Source organism: Oncorhynchus clarkii, unplaced genomic scaffold, assembly GCF_045791955.1.
Source record: "Oncorhynchus clarkii lewisi isolate Uvic-CL-2024 unplaced genomic scaffold, UVic_Ocla_1.0 unplaced_contig_8228_pilon_pilon, whole genome shotgun sequence".
Taxonomy (NCBI): Eukaryota; Metazoa; Chordata; class Actinopteri; order Salmoniformes; family Salmonidae; genus Oncorhynchus; species Oncorhynchus clarkii.
The window spans coordinates 46856-57824 of record NW_027258716.1 but is presented as its reverse complement, the minus strand read 5'-3'; the positions used below and the strand labels follow the sequence as shown (position 1 = coordinate 57824).

At 42.4% G+C, this 10969-nt stretch overlaps 1 pseudogene; it reads left to right on the top strand.

Annotated features, from left to right (window-relative positions):
- The first annotated feature begins 223 nt into the window (after positions 1-223).
- Positions 224-1425, top strand: LOC139398304 (ubiquitin-like-conjugating enzyme ATG10; annotated as a pseudogene).
- The last annotated feature ends 9544 nt before the right edge of the window (positions 1426-10969 follow it).

The following is a 10969-nucleotide window of genomic DNA, read 5'->3' as shown; positions in this document are numbered from 1 at the left end:
CTCTCTAGAGATGAGTAGCTGTTTTCTGAATTAGGAAAGGTTAAAGTCCTTTCTATAAGACCGCCTGGATGGGCCACCCCTAAACTGGCTTCCTCTCTAGGTTTGTTCCCTCTAGGGAGTTTTTCCTGACCACTGTGCTAGGCTGGGTAAATGACTGTAAAGCACTTTCTGACAACTACTAATGTAAAAAAGGGTTTTATAAAACACATTTAATTGATACAAGGGTTCTGAGGATGGCTACCTGAGGAAGACTGCACTGGGGACCGGCAGAAGCAGATCTAACAGAGAACAGGACCAGCAAGGAACCTGTTCAGATCAGCACCAGGAGAGGACCTCCCCTCTCTTCCTCTATGATGATGATGATGATGATGGATCAGTGTGTTGTACACAGTAGTGGTGCTTCTCTACTCCTGCAGCTACTTCACTCCTGTCCTCTACTTCAGAGACTCAACCCTTGGTATGTAGCTAGACAACACTGGCTGATTTACAAGAGAAAGTTATTTTTCTTCTCATCCAGTCATTCTCTTCCCCCTATCTTCCATCTCTCTGTGGAGATTCTGCTTTGATGAATCTCTCTCTCTCTCTAAGGGTATGAGGGTGTGTTTAGAGGAGGTATGGGACAGTGTTAATCCTAACTACTGGGATATCATCACACAACAGGTTGGTACCGCTCTCCTCCTTTTCCCCCTCTACACATATCTCTCCATCCCTTTCTTTATCTCCCCCCCCCTACCCCATCTACCTTTCACTCACTTAACACTTCTATGGTTACCTTTTTCTCCCGACTCTCTCATCTACTAGGCCAGTCGTTCTTTGTGCTCCAACTCTGCAGGACAGAAGTGTTTATGAAGCCTGTAGGTCAAGCTGCCCTGGAGGAACAGCTGTGAGTCAGAGACTCAAACCACATTATATCTGAGAGTAATAAGAAGAAGAAGAAGAAGAAGGTGGCTTATATTTGTACTATTTCACAAGTGTGTATTAATATGCATGTGTGAATTGGAGATGTGTTTTTTTTGTATATCCATTTCCCCGAGACACCCTCGGAGAGTGGGTTCACAGCGAGGGTCTGCCATTATCAAAGGCGACCCTGGAGCAATTAGGGTTAAGTGCCTGGCTCAAAGGCATAGACAGATTTTTCACCTTGTTGGCTCGGGGATTCAAACTAGCGACTTTTTGGTTTCTAGCCCAACACTCTAACGGCTAAGCGACCTGCCGCTGAGTATTACACCTGTATATTTTATTGTGTGTGACCTTTTCCCTCTACCTCGCTCTGTACAGACAGGTGAACTACATAGTGAGCTGGCTCAGTGTGGTGGGTCCTATAGTGGGACTTGACATTCCTTTCAGCTACTGTAAACAGGTATCTGCTGCACACCACACACACTCCCTCCACAGCCCCCTGCCCTTGGGACACAGACAGACTGAGTGGACCTGTCACAAACAAGCATCACATCTAGTGTGGACAACATGTGACCCGAAAGTGAATTTCCACTGGAACCACATTTGGCTACAGCTTGAGAGAGGCGTGTTGATGAGGCCTGTCCAGTGGGCAGAAGAGGAGAGTGAGGAGGGTTATGGCTAGAAGGAATACAGCTTTTGTCAAAATAACATCAAGTTTAATTGTTTTGCATTTGAACTCTAACCCTTTTCTTATCCTTAACCCAATTATCCTAACCTGCTGCATAAATTCTGCTAATCTACTACAAAAAGTCAAATCTGACAAAAACTGTATCCCATCTGGTCAAAACCAGTGACAAAGAGACCGATGCCCAGCAGATCTAAAGAGAACCAGTGTGTGACGCACTGCTGACACCTGCTTGTGAGAAAGAAACATTACAATGTTTCAGCCATGTCAGAACTGCTAGGATGATTCAGCCGGGTGGACTAAAGGAGCGGGATCCCCAAAGACAAGTAGATCTGGACAGAGTCCACTATGTGCATGAGCGCTGATATCTGTGAAAAGGAAACAGACACCTTTCCTTCTGTCAGAGACAGAGCAGACCTGGTCATAGGAGACTAGACAACCATGGAGCAATCAAATAGATATTTATTCATTTCTATGGGAGCAACTCTATCCTCGTCAAATTTGTTTTGGAATAACACAAATAAAGTACATTGTATCCCTGTCTGGGGGACTGAAGATTAAATCAGCCATTACAGATGTGTTTCCCATGTCCTCTGACCTTTAACTATAAATACTCCTCTCATTATCACCTAACATGGCCAACAATCATTTTGTAACTGACATTTCTTGGGAATAAAGTTTGTCTAACATATTGTCTCCATTGACTGAGAGCCTGGACCTGTTTCTCAAAGAATAACATTGTCGATTTGCTTTGATTTAGAAATGGTTGCATGTTGAATGTATACATGTTGTAACATCAATGCTGGCTGTGTATAATGGCAACTCTCCCATCTCAGTCCAGAAATAACACAACATGTATGATTGTATCTAGTGAAGCTACATGCCAATGAACACAGTAGATACAGTAGGGCTGTTATAGCTAATGCAACGATGGTGATATTGTATGTTTAAGAAGGAGCAGAAGTCAGTCATCAGGTAAATATAGACTACGTCTCGTGGTAATGACTATGGTGCCCTTAGTCACACACACATTCTATCCAATCTGCCCCTAACACAGAAATGCTCATATAAAATGTCCCAGTGGAGCTCGGGCAATGTTAGATTAGTGTGTGTAATCAGTTATCCATGTTTTAAAAGAATACATGGTTTGTATTTGTATTTATTATGGATCCCCATTAGCTGTTGCCAAGGCAGCAGTTAATTTTTACTGGATCTCAGGAACAGTAAGGCAGATATATACATTAGAATACAATTTTTAAACATTCTAATAAACTTCACAACAGACTTCACAATACATTAAGTGTGTGCCCTCCAGCCACTACAACACACAATCCAGGTGTATATGTGTATGTATAGTTTGTATGTTGTGTGTGATTGTATGTGTGTGATTGTACCTGTGTGTGTGTGTGACACTTCACAGTCCTCGCTGTTCCATAAGATTTATTTTTATCAGTTGATTTTTTAAATCTGATTTTATTGCTTGTGTGAATTACTTGATGTGGAATAGAGTTCAATGTAGCCATGGTTCTATGTAGTACTGTGTGCCTCTCATAGTCTGTTCTGGACACCAGAGACCTCTGGTGACATGTCTTGTGGGGTATGCATAGGTGTCCAAGCTGTGTGCTAGTAGGTTAAAACAGACAGCTCAGTGCATTCAACATGTCAATACTTCTTACAAAAACAAGTAGAGATGAATTTCTCCTCTCCTTTGAGCCATGAGAGATGTAGCGTTAACATGAATAATATGCATGTACGTGAACATTTAAGGGCAGGAGTTGCTCAATGCCAACCCTGCATAAACAACAATTGGAACCACATGGCTGTTTCTGAACATAGCGAGAGGTCCTGGTGACTTTCAGAGCACTGATTCCCGAATCAACAGCAGAGAGAGAAAATAAACAGTAGATTTTGTGACTGAGCCGTAGCTGATTTTGAGCCTGGGAAACAGTGAATAGGATGGATGAGCACCAGTGAACTGTAGTTATTGTACTACAGGCTGTACGTATGCATTACTATATACCGTTACACTGCAGAATTAGTTCTGCATATGTGACCCACTGGGTTCACCTGTGGAAATCATGTAACTGAAGACAGTGTTAGCCCACCGAGCTACAGCCTACAGACACTAGGCTAAGTAAGCCAAGCACACAGCTTCTCACATACAGAGTGAAACAATTCTCTGTCTCGCTCTCCTTCCTGCTTTTATAACCTGATTAGATTTTACATTGATAACAAAGTAAGCTTTAGCTTCAATGAATGCTATAATCTTCTGACAATATTTTCATTTTCTCAAAGACTTGTTTCCTTTAATAAAGTGCTGTGATAATGACATTGACATTTCTCTCTCTCCCTTCCTCTCTTTATGAAACAGCAGAGAATCCGTTTCCTGGTTCCACTCCAACCTCTTAACTGTGGGAAACAAACTACTGGGGATGATAACATTGCTAGCACGCTGAGACACAGAAGACACAGTGTGTGTGTGTGTGTTTGTCCCATTGAAGCCAGAAAAGAGTCCCATGACACTGATGATGTCAGAGCTCTCATACAGGACACTTTCTCTCCGCCTTTCTTATTTGGTCCCTCTCTCTTTTTATCACCCTATTTCTTTGTCATTCTCTTGGTCACAACATACACACAAACACAGTGGTATACAGGAGGTTGGGAGTCATGCTGGTCGTGTTAACATACACACACACACACCCCCCCCCCCTCCCCCTCCTCTGATCCAGACTCCAGCTCACGGAAGAGACCCATCTGGAGAGAGTTACTGACACAGACATACACACTAGGGGTTGTAACCGGTTCAGGGAACAGAACCAAAAAAAGTACATTTTCAGAGGAACGGAAACAGAACCAGGAACGAAAGTGATCTCTAGTGTTATGGAACAGAACCGTTATTTTCAAATCTTGAAAACCGGTTGGTAATGTTATTTTTTTTGTCACAAAATATTCCTAATGTCTAGTATATAATTCTGCAATCCAGTGGTCTTCTTGCCCAGGGACCCCCTCCCAAGCAAACTGGCAACCCAGGGACCCCCTCCCAAGCAAACTGGCAACCCAGGGACCCCCTCCCAAGCAAACTGGCAACCCAGGGACCCCCTCCCAAGCAAACTGGCAACCCAGGGACCCCCTCCCAAGCAAACTGGCAACCCAGGGACCCCCTCCCAAGCAAACTGGCAACCCAGGGACCCCCTCCCAAGCAAACTGGCAACCCAGGGACCCCCTCCCAAGCAAACTGGCAACCCAGGGACCCCATCATACGTTAGCAAAAACAAAACAACAAATTCACATCTGGTCTCATCATCAGGTGAATGAGAATGGAGAGAAGTTATCAACAGTTTAAAATGAATAGATTTGGTAGGTTGTTGTCATTATGTTGACCTCCCCACATAACTCCAAATGCATTTTCGCTAAGAGAAGCTGGTTAAACACAGGTTAGCCATGTGTTGGAAAAAATGTATGTCTAAGTCATGAAAGCTTAGAGGCAGCCAGTGGCATTCGTGGGTGCTTTTCAAAGCCTATGTCAGATACTCCAACGAGTGTAATCTGCTCAATACTAGGAGTTGACGTCATTAAAAAGTTGACATCATTAGAAAGATATTCCCCTCTTTTATACTGTAGGTATGTAATTCCGAATGTGTTTCTTCTGTTATTGCTACCGATATTCATAATAACATTGAAGAAAATAGAAATTCCACTTTTTTTATATATATATACACACACACACATATGTGGACCCTCTTCTGTAATGCATTGAAGAAATGATGCAATAGCCTAAACTCGTTCCAACCCACATCACATCATGACGCTCAGTGCTTCAAGCCGAGCCCCCTCCATGCCCCACCCCTCTCTCTCTTTCCTCACCCGTGGAATTGCAATCGCATCGCACGCCTGCACTTCTCTGTCCATCAAACATGTAAACAACTAGCTTGGCCGTTCCATAGCACGCTGCTCTATCCACACTAATTGGTGTTGTAAATGAATGAGCTAAATAAAAACGATATGAACCGTTCGACTCGGTTCAGAACTTTATAATTCTGGTCTGAATATTGGAACTGAAATAAATACATAGGGGTTCTGCTCAGAACGATTGGAAAATCATTTTGGTTCCAACGACACACAGAGACACACATACACTGACCTTATCTGTGGACGGTATAAATCAGGTTTATTACACACCTTCATTTTACTCCTTTAGTTGTTATTTCCTTATCATTGCCATATCATCTCTTCTATTCTCTCACTATCTTTCTGAGTCTCTCAGAATTCATGTCTGAATACATCAGAACCACCAATGGCTTTGTACTAAAACACACACACACACAGCATTTTGTATTGCTATCCTTGTGGGGACAAATAATTGATTCCCATCCAAAATCCTATTTTCCCTAACCTAACATAACTTTAACCAAAAACCTCTAATCCTAAAACTATACCTAACCCTAACTCCTAACCTAAACTCTAACCATAACCCTAATTGTAACCCTAACCCCCATCCCTGGTACCCACAAGGATGGTTAAACAAAAACACACATGATACAATCACTATGAGGTTAAAGTGCAGACTGTCAACTTTCATTTCAAGGTATTTTTATCCATATCGGGTGAAAAGTTTAGAAAATTACGGCACTTTTTGTGTACTGAAAAAAAATATAAACGCAACATGTAAAGTGTTGGTCCCATGTTTCATGAGCTGAAATAAAAAAAATCCACAAAATGTTCCATACGCACGAAAAGCTTATTTCTCATACATTTTGTGAACAAATATGTTTACATCCCTGTTAGTGAGCATTTATCCTTTGGCAAGATAGGCGTATCATATCAAGAAGGCGTATCATATCAAGAAGCTGATTAAACAGCATGTTCATTACATAGTTCCACCTTGTGTTGGGGAGAATAAAAACCCACTCTAAAATTTGCAGTTTTGTCACAACGCCACAGTTGTCTCAAGTTGATGGAGTGTGTAATTGACATGCTGACTGCAGGAATGTAAAACAGAGCTGTTTCCAGAGAATGTAATGTTCATTTCTCTACCATAAGCCACCTCCAATGTAGTTTTAGAGAATTTGGCAGATCATCCACCCAGCATCACAACTGCCAGCCCAGGACCTCCACATCCAGCTTATTCACCTGCGGGATCACCTGAGGGGGAGTGCTGAGAAGTATTTCTGACTGTATTAAACCCTTTTTGTTGGGAAAAACTCCTGATTGGCTGGACCTGGCTCCCAAGTGGGTGGGCATATAACCTCCCATGGATGAGCCACTGCCTAGTCATTTGAAATCCATAAATTAAGGCATAATTAATTAATTTCAATTGACTGATTTCCTTCTATGAACTGTAACTCAGTTGCATGTTGCACTGTTGCATTTATATTTTTGCCTTTGTAAAGTATTAAGGCCCCTTGACTTTTTCCACATTTTGTTACATTACAGCCTTACTCTAAAATGGATTAAATGAATTCAAAATCGCAGGAATCTACACACAATACCGCAGAATGAGAAAGCAACGACAGAACTTTCGAAATGTTGCTAATTTATTAAAAATAGAAAACAGAAATACCTTATTTACATACAGTGGGGCAAAAAAAAGTATTTAGTCAGCCACCAATTGTGCAAGTTCTCCAACTTAAAAAGAGGAGAGAGGCCTGTAATTTTCCTCATAGGTACACTTCAACTATGACAGACAAAATGAGAAGGGAAAAAAAATCCAGAAAATCACATTGTAGGATTTTTAATGAATGTATTTGCAAATTATGGAAAATAAGTATTTGGTCACCTACAACAAGCAAGATTTCTGGCTCTCACAGACCTGTAACTTCTTCAAGAGGCTCCTCTGTCCTCCACTCGTTACCTGTTTTAATGGCACCTGTTTGAACTTGTTATCAGTATAAAAGACACCTGTCCACAGCCTCAAACAGTCACACTCCAAACTCCACTATGGCCAAGGCCAAAGAGCTGTCAAAGGACACCCGAAACAAAATTTTAGACCCGCACCAGGCTGGGAAGACTGAATCTGCAATAGGTAAGCAGCTTGGTTTGAAGAAATCAACTGTGGGAGCAATTATTAGGAAATGGAAGACATACAAGACCACTGATAATCTCCCTCGATCTGGGGCTCCACGCAAGATCTCACCCCGTGGGGTCAAAATGATCACAAGAACGGTGAGCAAAAATCCCAGAACCACACGGGGGGACCTAGTGAATGACCTGCAGAGAGCTGGGACCAAAGTAACAAAGCCTACCATCAGTAACACACCACGCCGCCAGGGACTCAAATCCTGTAGTGCCAGACGTGTCCCCCTGCTTAAGCCAGTATATGTCCAGGCCCATCTGAAGTTGGCTAGAGAGCATTTGGATGATCCAGAAGAAGATTGGGAGAATGTCATATGGTCAGATGAAACCAAAATATAACTTTTTGGTAAAAACTCAACTCGTCGTGTTTGGAGGACAAAGAATGCTGAGTTGCATCCAAAGAACACCATACAGTGCCTTGCGAAAGTGTTCGGCCCCCTTGAACTTTGCGAACTTTTGCCACATTTCAGGCTTCAAACATAAAGATATAAAACTGTATTTTTTTGTGAAGAATCAACAACAAGTGGGACACAATCATGAAGTGGAACGACATTTATTGGATATTTCAAACTTTTTTAACAAATCAAAAACTGAAAAATTGGGCGTGCAAAATTATTCAGCCCCTTTACTTTCAGTGCAGCAAACTCTCTCCAGAAGTTCAGTGAGGATCTCTGAATGATCCAATGTTGACCTAAATGACTAATGATGATAAATACAATCCACCTGTGTGTAATCAAGTCTCCGTATAAATGCACCTGCACTGTGATAGTCTCAGAGGTCCGTTAAAAGCGCAGAGAGCATCATGAAGAACAAGGAACACACCAGGCAGGTCCGAGATACTGTTTAAAGCCGGATTTGGATACAAAAAGATTTCCCAAGCTTTAAACATCCCAAGGAGCACTGTGCAAGCGATAATATTGAAATGGAAGGAGTATCAGACCACTGCAAATCTACCAAGACCTGGCCGTCCCTCTAAACTTTCAGCTCATACAAGGAAAAGACTGATCAGAGATGCAGCCAAGAGGCCCATGATCACTCTGGATGAACTGCAGAGATCTACAGCTGAGGTGGGAGACTCTGTCCATAGGACAACAATCAGTCGAATATTGCACAAATCTGGCCTTTATGCAAGAGTGGCAAGAAGAAAGCCATTTCTTAAAGATATCCATAAAAAGTGTTGTTTAAAGTTTGCCACAAGCCACCTGGGAGATACACCAAACATGTGGAAGAAGGTGCTCTGGTCAGATGAAACCATAATATAACTTTTTGGCAACAATGCAAAACGTTATGTTTGGCGTAAAAGCAACACAGCTCATCACCCTGAACACACCATCCCCACTGTCAAACATGGTGGTGGCAGCATCATAGTTTGGGCCTGCTTTTCTTCAGCAGGGACAGGGAAGATGGTTAAAATTGATGGGAAGATGGATGGAGCCAAATACAGGACCATTCTGGAAGAAAACCTGATGGAGTCTGCAAAAGACCTGAGACTGGGACGGAGATTTGTCTTCCAACAAGACAATGATCCAAAACATAAAGCAAAATCTACAATGGAATGGTTCAAAAATAAACATATCCAGGTGTTAGAATGGCCAAGTCAAAGTCCAGACCTGAATCCAATCGAGAATCTGTGGAAAGAACTGAAAACTGCTGTTCACAAATGCTCTCCATCCAACCTCACTGAGCTCGAGCTGTTTTGCAAGGAGGAATGGGAAAAAATTTCAGTCTCTCGATGTGCAAAACTGATAGAGACATACCCCAAGCAACTTACAGCTGTAATCGCAGCAAAAGGTGGCACTACAAAGTATTAACTTAAGGGGGCTGAATCATTTTGCACGCCCAATTTTTCAGTTTTGATTTGTTAAAAAAGTTTGAAATATCCAATAAATGTCATTCCACTTCATGATTGTGTCCCACTTGTTGTTGATTCTTCACAAAAAAATACAGTTTTATATCTTTATGTTTGAAGCCTGAAATGTGGCAAAAGGTCGCAAAGTTCAAGGGGGCCGAATACTTTCGCAAGGCACTGTACCTACTGTGAAGCATGGGGGTGGAAACATCATGCTTTGGGGCTGTTTTTCTGCAAAGGGACCAGGACGACTGATCCGTGTGAAGGAAAGAATGAATGGGGCAATGTATCGTGAGATTTTGAGTGAAAACCTCCTTCCATCAGCAAGGGCAATGAAGATGAAACGTGGCTGGGTCTTTCAGCATGACAATGATCCCAAACACACCGCCCGGGCAACGAAGGAGTGGCTTCGTAAGAAGCATTTCAAGGTCATTTCAATCTCCAGATCTCAACCCCATAGAAAATCTTTGGAGGGAGTTGAAAGTCTGTGTTGCCCAGCAACAGCCTCAAAACATCACTGCTCTAGAGGAGATCTGCATGGAGGAATGGGCCAAAATACCAGCAACAGTGTGTGAAAACCTTGTGAAGACTTACAGAAAACGTTTGACCTCTTGTCATTGCCAACAAATGGTATATAACAAAGTATTGAGATAAACTTTTGTTATTGACCAAATACTTTTTTTCCACCATAATTTGCATTAAATTCATTAAAAATCCTACAATGTGATTTTCTGGATTTTTTTCTCATTTTGTCTGTCATAGTTGAAGTGTACCTATGATGAAAATTACAGGCCTCTCATCTTTTTAAGTGGGAGAACTCAATAATTGAGCTCAGGTGCATCCTGTTTCCTTTGATCATCCTTGAGATGTTTCTACAACTTGATAGGAGTCCACCTGTGGTAAATTCAATTGATTGGACATGATTTGGAAAGGCACACACCTGTCTAAATAAGTCCCACAGTTGACAGTGCATGTCAGAGCAAAAACCAGGCCGTGGTTGAAGGAATTGTCCATAGTGCTCATCAGAGACAGGATTATGTCGAAGCACAGATCTGGGGAAGGGTACAAAAAATCCCCACGGTAAAGCATGTTTGTGGTAGCATCATGCTGTGGGGATGTTTTTCAGCGGTAGAGACTGGGAGACTCGTCAGGATTGAAGGAAAAATTAACGGAGTAAAGTACAGAGATCCTTGATGAAAACCTGCTCCAGGGTGCTCAGGACCTCAGACTGGGGCGAAGGTTCACCTTCCAACAGGACAACATCCCTAAGCACACAGCCAAGACAGCGCAGGAATGGCTTTGGGACAAGTCTCTGAATGTCCTTGAGTGGCCCAGCCAAAGCCCGAACCCGATCGACCATCTCTGGAAAGACCTGAAAATACCTGTGCAGCAACACTCCCCATCCAACCTGACAGAGCTTGAGAGGCTCTGTAGAGATCCTCCCAAACACAGGTGTGCCAAAG